General features: G+C 40.2%; 1 protein-coding gene and 1 long non-coding RNA gene across 6 annotated transcripts in view; one reads left to right on the plus strand and one right to left on the minus strand.

Annotated features, from left to right (window-relative positions):
* ZEB2 (zinc finger E-box binding homeobox 2) overlaps nt 1–10,000 on the minus strand; it is a 135,013-nt gene that overhangs the window by 46,487 nt on the left and 78,526 nt on the right. The window lies entirely within an intron of this gene.
* The window catches only part of LOC140611959 (uncharacterized), a 9,327-nt gene continuing 6,730 nt past the window's right edge, over nt 7,404–10,000 (plus strand). For both annotated transcript variants that reach the window (XR_012013280.1, XR_012013279.1), the window contains exon 1: nt 7,404–10,000. This exon is cut by the window's right edge and continues 4,591 nt beyond it. This is a non-coding gene — a long non-coding RNA (uncharacterized lncRNA).

Genomic DNA, 10,000 nt, shown 5'->3' on the forward strand with positions numbered 1-10,000 from the left:
AAAGAGCAGTAATAAATGTCCAAAAACAGCATCAGTATCCAAAACTCTCCCAGTAATCTTCAGAGGAATTAATTACAATTCTGTGTAACAGTTGCATTGGCAAAATGCACCCATAATTATATACAGGTACTGTACTGTATTACAGGGAAATTTGCCATGTGATACCATGTTTACATGATAATTGATGGATAAGATAAAACTATTTGCATATGAAGTGCATATGAATTATTGGCATGGCTCACCATTTTATGTGGAATCATATTAAAGTTTCATTTTCTCTAAAACTGTATGTGTAATATGGGGTTACCAAAGGGTATAAAGCTGATACTTAAATTTGCTTTATAGCAAATGGGCCTGGAAAGATATATCTGAATATGCATTACTAAAAACCTATATTTAAAAGGCTTCATAGTTTATCTATAATAAGCATTATTTTCACTTCAGCAGATTGCATTATATTAAATCCTCTCTATTCTTCCTCCTAAGTAAACAATACTCTAAATTGTATCACTATACCAATTAATTTTACAATCATATGCAAAACAAATAATGGTTTCTCTTTATTGTCTATTGATATAACTTTTCTTCCCCCCCTCCCCCCGATTTTTCTATTCTGGTGACATGTAACGGAATAGCAGCAAAACATGACATTTTTATAATGTCCATACCTGCCGGAAAATTTCAGCATTTGCAAAAATGGCCTATCATAGCATTTAAACATTGCTGATAATTAGCTTGACATTTGAAATACCAGAACTGTTGTTTTGAAGATGCCCTATACGATGTTACCTAACTAACCCCTTTTCATACTTATGTGCTTTCTCTACATTTTTCTGTCAGTTAGAGTACAAACAAGCGATCAGTTGCTAATGTATTAACATGAAAAGGAACTGATGTTAAGGGGGGGGGGATACTCCATCTTCACCAGAAGCAGAAGTTTTCTTGATGTAAAGGAAAATTGCATATGCAGATTATAGACACTTGGTTGTTAATCAGGCGGTCAATAATGATTTTCTAGAACTCCATTCAAGCTAAGAGGGCCAATAAATCGTTCAATGCGATCATCAAGCACTAATTAAACCTACAGTGTGGTAAGTCCAGAGGACACACGGGTTCACCTCAGGAAGCTTGCTATCTATTTAGAGGAATGGAATTCTAAAGCTCTAGTGCTAGGCCACTTGGCATCCACCCTCCACATGTGCCAAGGAAGCGGTACAGGCACAGCGAGGTCCAGTGACTTGTCTAAGGTCCTGCAGCCAGATGGTGGCAACGCCGGTGCCAGGAAGCACGTCTCCAAGCGTACGGCACCCACGTAAAATATATACATGGTGTGACAAATTCCCCATGAAGGATGCAGTCTACATGTAAACCCCGCAGGATAAGAGTAAGGAAATGAAAATCCCCGGGACTTTTGGGGATTTTCACAATGCAAAATAGAGATGGTTGCTTAATTTTGAATTGTTTTCATGATTGTTACTTTCATGGATCCCCTTAATTTGAGTTATAGAAGCCTACCAATTTGATCAATTACCAGAATCTAACAATACACCCATGCTTCTTCCCACAATAGTTTGGAAACAATAGAACTAAAGAGGCAGTTCCCAGAATTATGAGCTTGAAGACCTGTCTTCTCATCCCAGTCCCAACGTGTAACCAGCTGTGTGGCCTTGGCCTTTCATCCAAGGAAACTTGGTACAAATGGGTAAAAATAATGATAATAGTTTTCCTGTCTTCGAGGTTGCCACAGGGAGTCCACGAACTTGCACGTGCGATGACAACTTTGTGAAGTGTAAAACACTGATACCCACTGAAATAATAATAAAGATGGAACCAGAGGGGTGCCTGGGTGGCTCAGTCGGCTAAGCGTCCAAGTCTTGGTTTCAGCTCAGGTTGTGATCCTGGTGCCGTGAGATAAAGCCCCGTGTCGGCTCTGTGTTCAGTGGAGAATGTGTTTCTCCAGCTCTCTCTCTCTCTCTCTCTCTCAAATAAATGGATAAATCTTTTTAAAAAAATAAATAAATAAATACACACACCTAGATGGCTCATTGGGTTAGACACCTGACCCTTGATTTTGGCTCAGGTCATGATCTCAAGGTCATGGGATCTGGCCCCAGTGTGGGTCCAGAGTCTGCTTGAGATTCTCTCTCCCTCTCTCTATGCCCATCTCCCTCTCTCCACTCATGCTCATTCTCTGTCTCTCAAATAAATAAATAAATCTTTAAGAACAATAAAATAAAATAAAAAAGATGGGACCATTGCTCCAGTGTCTTCTTTTGTCTACTACTACAATGTGTGGTAGGTATAGGTGAAAAGAGAAGATCTGAGTACGTAACAGTCACAATTTTGGTGTTGGGCCTTCATTTAAAAATCGCTTTTGCGAAAGTGTCCTCAAGTAGCAGCTCCATGATGGGAAATAGCATGCTTAACCCTTCAGCTAATACTTGATATAGACATGTAACCTTATTTTTAAAATATCTCTTCTGATTATAGGGCTTAAAAGTTTCAAAGAAGTCCTTTGGAATTTTAGGAGTCATTTGGTTTCCTGAATCACTTAGACACTTGGAGATCATTTATATTTGAGCCAATGCATTAATGGCCTAGTTGCTTCCTTGAAATGCCTTGATGTGTGGTAAGTGTTCGTGGACACTCTAAGTAAGACTCTTCACCTGAACCCTAGCCCTTATTCATCCCCTTCCCCCCCAAAGTTCGATTTCTAGCTACTAAAGACAGGATGCAGCGATTCTTCCAGAATTTTTATCCAGTGTCGTGGTTTTTCCAGGGAAGACTTAGCAACACCCCTTCTTGATCACAGTTAACCTGTTACTTCGGCACTTGGGTGACTAAAGATCACAGGACTAAATTCAAGGGTCAATTCCTCATTTGACGATAGGGGTGGGGTCTCGTGACAGATACAGCAAAAGAAAGCAAGCTCAAACAGAAATTTTCTTCTGAATTTGAATACGTGTCACTGAAATGCATGAGCCTTAATTTCCTGATTTAAAAATGGGAATAACTTTATCACTTGGGGAGGCAAGATTAATTAATGCTAGAAAGAAGGAATCATGCTAGTTTGAAATATCCCCATGGAACGTGCTCTCCAGCACAAAACACTGTTATAAAAGAACAGCTATGAACATACCATAGTCAGCCTTTATACAAACTAGCTTGGTCACTTTAATTTTTTATCCCAGGAACATTCAAAGGCATTAAACCCGCATTATAAATTAATGAGTTGTAAAATGTCAGCTGATAAAACAAAAGCAGTTTTGAATGTAGGGATAAAAATGTTTCCATTTCAGATTAGCTATGTAAAAAATATGCATATTAAGTGAAATGAGAGAAGAATTTCTGCAATCCCATGGTTCCAATGTGGAGCGGCTAGTTCTGACACTCTTTCAACTTCCTATTATGGGAACATCTTGGGAAGATGGCAGCCACTCATCCCCTCTAGAAATGCTAGCAGCTTCCCTGTACCTGGAGGAGCTTTCCCATTGCAGTGTGGTAGTGATTAAAAAAAGGTTAAAATTTCCATAAATTTGCAGGGGCTCTGGATAAGCTCCCACATGCAGGTAATAACATCTTAGTTATGTCCTTTTCCCCTTGAAACCTCTCCCTTAATATAGGAAATATAAAAATAATGGCAAATAAAAATACAAGTAAGGATCCTCCCTTCCCCAAACTATCATAAAAACAGATATTGGTCAGAGAATTTACAACAGTAAATTCATTTATCTTTCTTTCTTTCTTTCTTTCTTTCTTTCTTTCTTTCTTTCTTTCTTTCTTTCTTTCTTTCTTTCTTTCTTTCTTTCTTTCTTTTTTAAATTCCGTTATCTCTCAAGAAGACACCATTATCCTAGGTCACAATGTTCTAAGTGAAATGTATGCTTACCCAAAGACTTAATGGCTGTTTATTGTTTTACAAAGGAAAACATATTAGGGTTTTCCTCTATATCGAGAACTCAGAATGGTTTGGATTACCTTACTTGACTCCTACCAGAGGAAACTAGTCATTGGACTGATGTTCAAATACACATGCCCCTTGCCTCTCCTTTCATTGAGTTTTTGTAGTTGTAGTTTCGACCCTTTAGAAATTTTCTCAGCTTCACTTTCTGTCTACATCTGTAATATGCTTACACTCTAAGGATATAGTATTTAGCCAAATTGTACTCCAGAGCACGAGGGAATAATTACCTTTGATGGCTAAAAAGAAAAAAAAAAAAAGTGTAACAACACCCTCCTCAGCAAGCCCAGGGTGATGGCAAATTGAGGAAAGGCCCCCAAACAACTGCTGTACACAAATATTTTTATTTGCTTTGTACATCTATTTGCCAACAATTCCACAATGCTTTATTAAATGCATCAAGTGAATGTGTGTCTCCCAACAATATGTCACAAGAAGAGAAAAGATTTGGGGGGGGGGGGAACTCTCTAATTATTGGAATCCATGATCATTCAGCAAGTTGCTTTATACCCACCATCAGAAAGAAAGTATTAAGAAACTATAGAGAAAAAAAAGATGCTTATTATCATGCCTGAAGGATATTCAAGAGGAATGTGAAAATAACTGTAATTTATTTAGGACCCAGAAGTATGAAATAATAAGCTTCTGAGCCATCAAAATTGTTTTGGAATTTTTTTATCTGACACGAGGGCAGACCTTGTCTAGCTTTAAGTTTTATAGTAATAAGACCTTGGAAATAAAACCTTGAATAAACTGAATATAAAGAAAGGGGAAATGTGTCCTTGTGTAAATAGATATTGTGTCTATCACCTTCCTCTGAAAAGGTTACACAACTTTCAAAGCCCATAAAAGGTGTAAAGTCAGTAACTGCCAGGGTACGTTGGAATGTTTTGTAAAAAATAAACATGAAGTAGACAAACTGTAACAATTTTCTCTGATTGTTTTATAGTTGCCCCACCCCTAAACCTTGTCTGCAACCGTACGTTTTTCTAAGATGTAGATATTAACCGAAGTCCGACAAAATTAAACCTCCTTCCTCCCAAAACCTTAAACAGGAACCCATTCCCCCTTCTTAAGCAAAAAAGCTCGTCTCTTAAAGAAAGATTTTTCCTGCAAAAGACTTTCCAGGCTCCCACGGAAAAGGGGACTGCAGTCCCAGCCTATCTGTACCAACTTCAAGCAGTTGTCCGTCCAACAGACCAGTTTGGGGCCTTTGACGGTCTCTGCAGTTTCTGGCGGTCAGTAATAACCCTCGGGTCTCGGGAAGGCCACGTGGAGGTGCTGCAATGTGTCTAGCCCATCAGCTGAGGGGACCGTGGAGAAGGGCCCCTTCGGAAGGAAGCCATCCTCTTGAAGGCCGCAAAGGGTGCGGATCACCTTCTAGACGTTAGTGGGTGGGGACCGAGGGGAGATGAAGAGTCACAGGGTTTTAAGAGACGTGTGGCTCCACAGAAGGCCTAGGAACAGCTACTGCTTTTCACCAGTTGTTCTCTTCTGATGACCACGTCCTAAAGCGGTGGTCGTGACAAACCTGCCCACGCGCACCACCTCTGACTCCACAGAAACGCCTAGAAGGGTGGGGGCGGCGGGGGGTCAGAGGGCCCAGGCCATCCACCCTGGACACCTTCGTCCGCAGGAGGCCTCTGACACCTGGGAAAGCCACCGAACCTTCATTTCTCCACCCAGAGGATTTCTCCTCAGGATTAGCAGGACATTCAGCGCAGGTGGCCCAGTGCGACGGTTTACTCTGTGGGGTCTTTAAAACTGCAGCCTCCCCTCCTAACACAGCAACACCCTTACTACGAGGAGCCTGTTTTCCAAATAGCGTCATTGCACCTCACAATTGACAAAACCAGACAACGGTGAAAGGGACAGTGACACGGCAGACACAAAAGCTCAACACATTATGGCCACTCTAAACAGAGTACAAAAGGAAGGGAGTCAGTGATGTGTAAACCAAACAATGTGAGGGGAAAAATATTGAATAATTTCTGTCATGAGGCACTGACTAAAGCCAGGCTCTAATTGAATTAAACTCCCATTTATTTGCTCAGGCCTAAACAACAGGCTGGGAGGAAGAAAAAAAAAAAAAAACTTAAGGTTTGCTCAACTGTTCTGAGGTACCACCTTTCCTCACCCCTGTATAAATCCACCATCTGTGCTCACAGGCACACATGTTCCCTCTCTCAACAAATGCACGGAGACCCTACCAAGCACAGAAGCCAAAAAAGCACAAGGCACACAAAAGCTCCCCAGGCTGCCCCAGGTCTAAAGGAGCAAAAGGGGGAGAAAAGATCTTTTGCTCATTGCCCAGGTGAGACGGCCTGGTGCGTCCTCTCAGCCTCGACACGCGTCAAGTAAAAGAAAGGTTAAAATTAGAAAATTCAATTTATTTGATAATTTCCCAGAATAATTAGAGTTAATATGGGTTAATTAATATGCAAATCTCTCAGCAGATGTTCTGCAGCAGGGCCTGTGTGAGAAAACAGCCTCTGCTTTCTCCTACGTGATTTTGGCTGTCAGTTATTGGGTATAATTACTGTAACTAACCGAATACACACAAAACCTTTGGAATATAAAATTGTTACAGTTCTAGCTCTGCACAAGCTGCTACTTTTCTGCAATAAAAGCGAACAATTTCTTTCAGAAAATAGGAGCCTTTTTGTTCCTTTCTTGATTTAAAAAGAAGAAATGAATCAAGTAAATGGCTTATCTTTTTCTATGCATAATTAGGTCAGTATTATATGAACATTCCAATGAGCAGTGGTACAAACGTACATATAAAATGATAGCTCAAACCACCTGCAAAATCACATAAAATTGTTTTATTCAGAATCTTTTTTTTTCTTCCCCACCAGAACTTTGAAATGCTGAATGTCTTTCTTTCCCACATTGCCAACATTTTCTAAATTCAAAAGGATCCTACAACTTTATTAATTTTTTTTTCTCTTCAAAGACACAAAAGAATAAAGTGGGTAAATGTTTTTAAAGGTACATGAAGAAGTGGACTCTTTTGTAAAAGGACTCTGCGCAGAGTTTTAAACTTAAAAATGTTTGCGCTTTGAATGGCTACGAATTTATAGGTTTGGAGTGCTCACCAGCCTACGATGGGTACAAAGGTCCAGGCTGGCTGAAGCTCATACGCAGGGGCGAGATGCTGCTTTGCATACGTCAGACTAGAGAATACTTTGAAATGTTGTAAGAAGTTACTTAGGAGGGGTCTGATAGGCTTTTCACGCGTTGCACGATTAATAATTTAATCGAAGATTGCTTTGTTCTCACGTATTGGTAAACTCCTCAAAGGATGCCTGAATGGGAACAGAGAAATTTTAGGCCTACTTAATGAATTTAGATCATCTGCCAAACACCTAAAATCCACGAGAGAGACTTATCTCCAGGACAATTATTCAACCTCAATGCTTAAAAGCAGGATATGATCTTTGTTTTTTTTTTTTTCACTGACTGATACTGGTTTTTTTTTTTTTTTTTAATATATCTACTAATCAGCAAGCATCTATAGAAAATTGTTTCCACCCCATTTTGGGCTGGAACGACTGAGTCACATTCATGGTCGGCCGGGTCCAAATTTCCTCCTGTAGGACAGGAGCGACCGTGGGTGTGGTGGGCACACGCTTGACACCTGATAGACCAAACTGGTATCAAGTCTCGCTTGAGAAAGGTGTTCCGAGGCTTTAGATTGAGGTCAGTTGCGATCAAGGTCAATGAACTAGAGAGAATAACGTCATGATCCAGAAGTAAGAGAAAGAGTAACGCACAGATGGATGTCTTAACCTTCAGAATGTTTAAATAATTGGGGTTTCGATGACAAGGCATATGGCTGGGTCTTCCTGCAGTGGATTTCACCCAGACTTTCCCTGTTTTTGCCACCCAAACAGCATGTAAACAAACAGTGCAGCAGCAAGTTTGCACGAGCAGGATGATCCATGCTTGGAACAATCTGGTTGTCACAGACACAGCTCTGTTTGGACACCACAACTCTTATCTGCAGGCTTGCTCTAAAAGTAGTTCAATGACCACCCTTCCCTTTCCTCCCGTCCTTCCCTTTAGAGCCACTCTTCTGAGAGAGAGAGAGAGAGAGAGAGAGAGAGAGAGAGAGAGGCAGAGACAGAGGGGGAGGGAGAGGGAGAGGGAGAGGGAGAGGGAGAAGGAGAAGTGGGAAGGGGGGGAGAGGAGACCCCCTGCTTTCCTACTGTGCTTCAACTGCTTTTTCCCTGGCCCCAGCTCCCCTTTCCTGCTGCCTTTGCTTTCAGGTAGTGGAATTTGCTGACCCTGGCCGCTTGGTGGCCTAAGCCTGGATGTGGCAAAAGTCAGCTAGTCACAGCGCACTTCTGAATTCATCTCAGTCACAAAAGGGCTCTCCTTGGAGACATCCACCTGGTTCAGTGACTTCTATGCGCCTCCCTCCTCTACTGGGAAGAGAGGCCAAATCGCATGTTCCTTCCTCATTTTACCTCCAGGAACAGGTCACACAGATGAAACAATCACACCATTTTTGAAAACAGAAGAAGTTAAGCTTTCACTTGCTGAGGTGATGAGGAGAATTCCTCAGATAAAGATGCGCCTTGTTTTTTTTTTTTTTTTTTTTTTTTTGGCTGTAAACAAATAAATCTAGAATCTTCTCGCTCCCTAATGTTTTGGCTTTGAGTTGCTAAGACCTTCCTGAGTGTTCTAGACGTAAGGCACCTTCTCCTCTGTTGGCTTCATTTTAGTCATCAAGATTATCTATTGGCTGACAGCTGCGTGATCTGTGACCCACACCCTCAGAAAGGGAGCAGTTTGAAAGCAACTATGAATTTCATCCATTCTCTGGCCACCGTTATCTTATGAAGTATTGATAACACATTATCTTGCAGAGCAGAATAATACTGCACAAAATGATACTGAGATGTTTAAGACTGAAAGTTATTATTCAGAAGTTTACATAGTCTGCGAACACTTATCAGAAGCTCTGGACAGAAAGAACAGAACCTCCGTTTCATTAAGATACAGTGGAATGTTAGAGGTTTAGGGCCGATAAAGGCCAAATTTTCAAAAAGTTCAGAATCTTCCTCGATGATAGAACAACTACATAAATTAAAATGAATGTCTCTCACGGCAGTGAAGACCTGAACGTAGGTGTTCATACACTGACTGCAAGGTTTTAATAAACAAGACCTGCCTTTCCGAACATGTTATGGGGGGAAATCATAGAAATCATTGGAGAAGCCCCTTGGGTATTGAGCTCACAGAGGCCAGACTGTTGTGTATGTGGACATGAATTCTAGTGAAGAATACAAAGCAACATCAAAATATCTAACTTAATTTGACTCTTTTAAGATTCGTTTTAGGATAGCAGAACTATCCGGAATCGATAGAAGTTTATGGAATGATTTTCATATTTTAACTTACTAATGAGGCAGGAAAAAAGAGCTTTTTATCATTATGCCCGCTCAGTTTTCAAGCCAAGAAGCACTGATATTGTTAAGACTGGAAAGAATAAAAAGTCGTTCTTCAAATATTTTTTTGCAAGACAAATTAATCGCTCTCCACTAGAACCCCAAAGATATGTAATATCTTTGAAAAAGACAACATATAGATCCAAAATACACAAGTTGCCTAAAAATGTCAAATGGCTTCACCAATTAAAATATATCAAACTTACGTTTCATAAAGATATTTTGATTTTTTTGTGTGTGAATGATTTACTTTTCCTTACAAAGCCTGAGTATTTTAGTAGAAAGACACAAAAGGTATATTATCCCTGCTACTACTTTTCAATTTACAACATGCATATCAGCTTCAGTTTTTCTCTTAATCCGCACTAGCCTTTTTTTGTGCACACACACTGCACAGCATAGAGAGCAGTTTGGCATATTGGAACATAGTTGCACTAGAAATGACAAAATTCTCATATGCTGTCCCCCTTTTTACCGGACTTTTCCAATATTATTTTTCCATGTTGCTTAATTGACACGTGGAACTTCCCTAATGCAATGTTTTATCAATGCAGACATTTTTCAAAAGTTGTATTTTTTATTC

Source organism: Canis lupus, chromosome 20, assembly GCF_048164855.1.
Source record: "Canis lupus baileyi chromosome 20, mCanLup2.hap1, whole genome shotgun sequence".
Lineage (NCBI taxonomy): Eukaryota > Metazoa > Chordata > Mammalia > Carnivora > Canidae > Canis > Canis lupus.